The sequence below is a fragment of the Egretta garzetta genome, unplaced genomic scaffold (assembly GCF_000687185.1).
Source record: "Egretta garzetta isolate BGI_Z169 unplaced genomic scaffold, ASM68718v1 scaffold85, whole genome shotgun sequence".
NCBI classification, from domain to species: Eukaryota; Metazoa; Chordata; class Aves; order Pelecaniformes; family Ardeidae; genus Egretta; species Egretta garzetta.
The window spans coordinates 2,107,305-2,114,658 of NW_009259718.1; the positions used below are offsets into that span (position 1 = coordinate 2,107,305).

General features: G+C 42.1%; 1 long non-coding RNA gene across 1 annotated transcript in view; it reads left to right on the plus strand.

Moving 5' to 3' along the window:
* The first annotated feature begins 6 nt into the window (after nucleotides 1-6).
* Nucleotides 7-7,354, plus strand: part of LOC118452313 — a 14,674-nt gene continuing 7,326 nt past the window's right edge. Inside the window, exons 1-2 of the long non-coding RNA XR_004842055.1 lie at nucleotides 7-98; nucleotides 3,484-3,679. This is a non-coding gene — a long non-coding RNA (uncharacterized LOC118452313). The remainder of the gene's footprint in view (nucleotides 99-3,483; nucleotides 3,680-7,354) is intronic.

The following is a 7,354-nucleotide window of genomic DNA, read 5'->3' on the forward strand; positions in this document are numbered from 1 at the left end:
GGGGGTCGAAGGGGAAGGGTTGCGGCCCTGGGTCGGCTCTGGGCAGGTTAATAAACCCCAGTGGCGGAGCAGCACACGGGACCCTCTGGAGCTCGCAGGTAAAAATTAACCGTGTGTGTGTAAATTTTTTTTTTTTTTTCCAGATGTAAAATCTTTTTCTGTCAGAATAGCGGCACGACTGAGGTGGCATTTAAAAAGAAAACTCTACAAAGCGGCTGCTGGCAACGGCTGAACGTTGGACTTCAGCTGTTCAGGCCCCGAGAATCATCCAAGCAAAGCCGGTCTCCGTTTTAGCTGGATAAACCTTATCGCTGATAACATTTGTACATTGAATTAGCGCCCTGCTTCTGCTGCAGTCAAAGTGCTGGAAAGGAATTGAGATTTGGAAAAAAAAAAAAAAAAAAAAGTAGCTGGCTGAAGGTTTTCCAAACCATAAATAGCAGCCAATGCCTGTGACTGTTACTTCTTTCAGTTCTTTGACAGAATCAGTTGTTTTAATACGAGCTTTACAACATACACACTGTGCTTATATTTAGTTCCAGGGAATAAGATCCTTCATCAGTCTTCCTCATGAACTAAATCAGAGCTTAAGAAAAGTGTTCTTTCCTCTGCTAAATTAGGGACTCTGAATCATTAGCTATTCCCCACTACCTGAGTTTGTATTTCCCACTAACACCTCTCTAGTTCAATTACTAGTCATAATAAGGTAGCTTCCTCTTTCCAGCCTCAATAGTTTCCTTCCACAGATGTTCTGCAACAGTTACTTTCCAGCACTCTTTTCAAATTCATTACAAGTACTTTGTATCTCTGCACACCTGTAGGTGATACTGAAGTTGCAAAGCCTCAGTCTCTCTGAGACAACCTAAAAAGGCAGAGCTGTGATGTTTAGGCTTTATGGAAAACATAGATGCCTTTTTCCCCAGAAAGCATCTTGCATCCATATACCCTCCTAAAATATTATATATGCTACAGAGCAGGGACAAGTTTCTGAAGCAGCGTCCAAGGACTCTTCTGCTGCTGAAATGAGTCATAGTAGCAATTAGATGTAAAAAAAAAAAACAAAAACCCCCAACCTAAACCATTTCATTTCAAATTGCTGCTGCTTGCAAAATAATTTTGCAGCTGATGTTAAGGGGAAGACCCATTTGCCAGCTGTGAAGAAGTTTAAGGCCCTAACTGATTTGCACAGCAATTCTTAAAGTTACTGTAAATAGCAACTTCACAATGTAAAGTATAAATGTAAATGCACTTTTTCAGTTTTCCTATTTCTTAGCTCTGATGTGACACAACCAAACTGGAAGACAAACGAAATCTGAAATACACCTGTGCTCCATCAATTTATTTCAATATAAACTGAGCTACTTTTTTTTTTTTTTTCCTTTTAAAGGGTAGTGTGCTGTTTTTCAGTGAACATTTTCACTAAAAAGGCACCCCTGGTCCAAAGCAGCAAAACCAAGTTTACCTTCCGCCACCCTATCGTGCCCTGGAGTGTTTGAGCTCATAAATCTTCAGATTACCAGTACAGTGTGAGATATCTGAAATACAGTAGCAAAAGTCCAGCAGCAGGCAAAACTCCACTGGTGAAGTCATCTATGACAGGAAATTGTTGAACATCCATAGCCTGTTTCTAGTAGGGAATATAGACTAGCAATTACATGGCAGGACAGCTGAAAAAAAAAAACCCCACCAGACCCAAACCAAACAGGTTTTCAACAATTATTTAGAAAAGGTTTACATCAACTATATGTGATGATTTGCTGTTAGTGTGACAGGCTAAAAGGAAGAGTTTCTGCAGCTTTATTTTAAATAGTCTTAACCAAGAACAACTTGAATGCATTTTTTGGAATGAAGGCATAATGCTTGGCTGTAGCACAGGTTTGGATTCAATAATTTAGTGGACAGTAATGGCTTAAGTCTGTGTGATGTGACACAGCTGCTGACAGAAGGGCACTTGGAAGGTCAGCACAGCTTTACCCAGGTGCAGGAGCTCCTTAGACTACGGGCCATACACATGCAAGTGAGTGAAAAGAGAAAGCTGGCAACTCCCTCAGCAGCCTAGGGAGCTTGTGACAGTGTTGCCACAGAAAGCCTGTGGGCAAAAGGGTAGTCAAACTGAATGTTTTTACAGTACTAAAGCACCGGGGAGGAGGAAGGATAAAAACAGAGGGATAGGGTAGGTAACCTTTCCATCATCTAGTTTAACTGATGCCTCTTTAGGGGCAAGAGAAAAGGCCATAAGGCAACAGTGAGCAACAATCTCATGTCCCATCCAAAGCATCTGGACTAGATGGGTTAAATAGATTTGGAGAACCCCTATGGGAAGAAAAGTAATACTGCCAGAAACAAGTCACCACACTCAGCTGACAGATTGGTTTGCTAGATATTCAGAAGGACTTCAAATAAAAGATCCCTGTCCAGAAGCTCATGAGTAACCTAAGCTACTACAGGACCAGAGGAGAGTATCCTCACTGGGATAGAGAGACGATTAAAAGACAGAAATTGTGGGGTATGGAATAAAAGAACGGTTTTCACACTAGTGGGGGGTTAACGGTGGAGTCAAAGAAGATTTGTGCTGGGATCTACGCTCCTCAACAGTATTTTAAAAAAGGAAGTAGGGTGAGGTGAAAATTTGCTGGAGGTCAGTCAAGGTAGTAAGAATGAGGAGTGACAGGTGAACCTTCTAATGCTGAGTGACCAGGCACTGTAACAACAAATTATATCCAGCACAGGTAAATGGGGTGATGTACACACTGGGGAAAAAACAACAATCCCAGTTCATGTGAACTGAATGACTTGACTTAACCCCTCATTTATTAGATCCTGGCATTGTAACTGTTCTTTAAATAATCATCTCAGTAACAAAAAAAGCAAGCTGTTTTAACTAAAAGTTACCATAATTTTACATACTTACCATAACACTAAGTTATTACAAGGACCCTGTAAACACCCAAGTTGTGAATACAGTGAGGGGAATGGAACTGCCTGTAGAACCAGCAAAGCTTAGGGAAAGGACAACACAAACAATCAGGGGTATCTGATAGTTTCCCTGTAAAGGAGTAACCAAATTGTCTAAAGCTGTCCAGGCTGGTAGAGGGATGACTGGGAGGAGGGTGGAGAAGGAAAGAAACATGACAGAGGTCGATAAAAGCTGAGTGGTTTGGAGAACAGCTGCAGCAAAAGTCTTGCAGCTTCTGCAGCTGCTGGTGAGGCCAGACGTTGCATCCCTGACAGCAGTTCATCTCCAGCTGTGCCTTCCAGGCCCTCCAGCAGAGGTCAGGGAAGGCAGCTGGTAGGCAGCTCAAGACCACAGCCGAGCTTCAGAGTCTGAGCTTTGCTTTTGCATGCTGTCCTAATGAATGCAGTAACTTCATCTACTGATAAAGTGGTTTCCAGAGGAACTTAAATGAGCAGAGAGAGTATTTATATGAACAGAATAGAGAATATGCTACAGAATATTTGGGGTAACATTTCTTTTTCCCCCAGAAACTGTACCACAGTGCAACTTTATCACTTCATCAATGGCTCTTCAGGAGAGGAGCAGAAAGAAACTACAGACAAAAAATGGCTTTAACAGAAGACACTGAAATAGTTAAGGAGAGAGATTAGTTTTACTTAAACACCTGAGAAAAGTCAGTATGGAAGAGTACTTGCTGCATCTGAAGACCAGTTACTTTTACAGGTACAGACCATAGTTTTTCAAAGATCGTTGTCAGGATTTGCAATAGCTACTTTAAAATATTTAACCTATAAAGCCTGAAAGACAGAGATCTTGATGCCTGGTCTGTTTGTTTCAAGACTGCTCACTAGTCAATGCAAAAATATTCCAGGACGGCTCCTCTTCCTCTCTCCCACCCCACAAGGCAGAGGATTTCTGAGAAAAGGCTCGTAACTTCAGGAAAACCAAGCAAACAGACCCCACTCTCCTCAGTTGTCAGACACTCGTGGCATTCATCACAGCAGCCCAACTCACAATTCACGTTAAAAATCTTCTGCGTTACACAGTTTATGAAGCATCTGAGGAATATTCCGTAACTGATTTCAGAGGAAAACAGCTGGACTGCAAAAAAACCGCACATGACAAGTCGTAAGTGACGTAACTCAAATAGTGCACGTTTATTCTGAACGGTATTTCTAAAGAGTTTGAGAAAAACAAAAACATGCTCCTGATGTACAACAAGGGCAATGATCTAGATTAAAAATGGACCATCTTATTGTAAAGAATTTGCTCCCCCTGCAACTTAACTTGTAGCATTAAGAATGCATCTGTAAACTGCATACAGCATACCTTTGACTAAATCTTAACTCAAGAGACCAGGGGTGGTCTTAGCCAAATTAATCAGGAAGCAGTTGCAGATTCAAAAGAAACATCCAAGTCAGCAAACACTTTACAAAACACAAGACTTTGTGCATAGCAGCTGACCCTGGATTACAACATGGGGGAGAATAAAACAATCTGGAGGATCAGATTTTTACTAGACACAGGGCACCATCAAGAATTAACAAAATATCACATAAGTTTGTTTCAATTGTAACAGTATGTCATATTTAGTTGGCAGGTTTAACCATTAGCTGCATCATGTAAACTCAGCCAGTATACACAAAATAAAATCTCTCCCTTCCCCCTCCCAAAAATGAGGGATACCTCCTCCTAGATGATTCTTCTTCCCCTGTACCATGGTTTCCTCTGGTAGGAGTCTTTTGGTAGCCAATATCTTCATACTTCAACCGACGTATGACAAAACCAGTTGCAGAGATTCAGGAATAACTTGTATATACACAATTTACACACTATAGTTGTTAGTCACGTGCATTTTTCTTGCTAGATCTTCATCCAGAACAGGAAGTGCTGGTGTGGTTTTTTTTTTTCTTTCCACTGGAACTCCCAACTTTTAAAAAATGTAGTTGTTCATAAGCTGCTATTTCTAAGCTAAAAGGAGGTCCTGCTGCAGCAACAAAGTAACTGAAGTTCTCTGCAGTAAGCCCAATACTTCACACCATTTCAGCATCTCTGGGTAACAGCACTAAGATACAGCATTCTCCTCCCACACTCAACACAGCTGATAGACTAATAAAATACAACTGTTTGTCATTCCGAACTACTGACCTTCACTTGCCCTTATCCATGTACAGGGAACACAGCTTTCTATGAGATTTAGATTAAACCTTGTGTTCAAGATTCAACAACCGTTTTCCAGGATTAATAGCCTGGGAAAAGGAGTCTTGTATTTGTGGTTACTTGCTCATCCACCTCCTACAAAACATTTAATCAGAAGTTACAATGAGGCAGGTTTGCTGTGGAATAGGAGCTTTAAGAATTGTTTTCAGGGATACATTCATAGAATGATGGCAGCCCAAAGCAAAAAGAGACAGAAACAAAGGTTAATCCAAGTAAGTTCAGACATCAGACTCGTACTTTTAAACCTGAAGGAAAACTGTCTGTGAAACACACCGATTTGTGGAAGCCTACAACAACAGCAAATCCTAAGAGTTCATATCCCCACACCCATCTACCCAACCCAAACACTTACCATTTAGTTCTAGAAGAATGAAGAGCACTTTGCTTGGCACCAGAGGCAGCTATGGTCTGAGTTACAGCTGTGCTGCACAAACATCCTCAAATACAATACTATCTCTCTCCCTCCACACACTTCTCTTGGTTTGGTCTACAGATGGCCAGGGAAACTATGTTGGCATATGACAAGCTAATTGTGCTTCATTACATCCCCTTCTAGAAAGATGCTGTAACTGCCAATGTAACCAGTGCGAGCAGGTCCTAGCAGTACTAAAAATAAGCTTTTGTCAAAACTAGGCTGCCTCTGGCCAAGGAAACCATTTGCATCTTTCTAGCCAGAGTCTGCCACCGAGTGTTGCAAACACAGGTGCTCAGGCCATGCAGCGGGGCTCTCTGTTGTTGTTAGCGATCTGCCCATACCCAAGACTCAATTAGTGCAAACCCCAGCAAATAGAGTAGCCGTTTTCCAGCATAGGTCTGTCAAGAGGCACTCCCAACAAACACTACACACCTCTGGGAAAGGAGGAGTAATTCTGGAGCAGCTTGTATAGTCACCCCTCAGGTTATCAGAGACCACATAATGTGCAACGAGGGGTGCTGTCCCTTGCCTCACCAAAACTCCCATCTTGAAATCCTTGGTTCCCAAGTCACCCCCGAATGACTGGACAGCACCTACTAACCAGATGTATGCTGCAATGCAGATGAATTCAAGATGCAGATTTAAACTTTAAAAAACAAAAGAGGAAAGGAATGCAGTTCAGTATCTACTTGGGGAGTGGGATAGGTTGGTGTTGTCTCAGCTCAGTGCACTTTCCCAGGTGCTTGGAGAAGAGTCCAAGCTCAAGTTGGTATTTGTATTGGCATACATAAAATCGCTGGCAACAGTGCATAGAAAGGAGCACTGATATTCACGCAAACAAAGCATGAAAGGATGCAAAGCAGAGCTTAGTAGAGTTTACTGTAGCTTTGAGGTTACAGTACTAGGAAGAAGCCAGTCAGCCTATTTTCCAAACCCATAAAATGCTCTAATATACGCTGCTTTCTCTGGTGCTCCATGAATACCCTCTCACAAGAGGGGAACTGCATTATTACCACCGAACAGGAAAAGGGGAAAAGAATCTTCAAAGGAGCAAACTGTGCAGTTCTTAACCACCTCCTCCCGAAGGAGCACATAAACACAGCAAGCCAAGCCAATCCCAAGCAAATCCAGGAAACCCCTGCAAAGCCATGTGATTAGGGTCAGATACGTGTTTGCCTTCTCAGCCTTGCTGCCTGGTTTCCTCAACCCTTGCCTCATGCTCAGATTAGTCACCACAGATTTAGTAGCAGTGGCAAACTTATCCAGAGACGGGTGCTTGCCTTATGTGATCAAAGCAGGTAAGGTGGTCACAGTCACTTTTCCCATCCCAACAACACAGATAAAACTAACTCTCAATGAGCCCTACAGCATTTCACCCATTTTTAAAGCAAGGGTCTTGCCTCAGGATTCATATTTTTACAAGGTTACTCTTGCCCACACCAGATCTAGCTCTTACTCTGGCAGAAGTCTGCTGGGAGTTGGGTAAATGAAAAAAAGAAAAAACAAAGACCACTCTAAACCCTCCTCTCAGTCAGTTAAGAAGTGTAGCACCAGCTTGGGTGAGGAGTATTTAAAAAAAGCATTGAAAAAGATCAGCCCAGGCAGAGTGAAAAGGTATGGTAAAGTAGCCCACCCTTCTCAGCAAAAGATGGCAGTAAAAGCCATACTCAAAAATATTGGGAAGAACTAAACATACTTTTTTGAGGCGGGGAATTAAGAGGAAGAGTGGGAAGTACTGAAGTAACATTCAAAGGCTGGGGGGG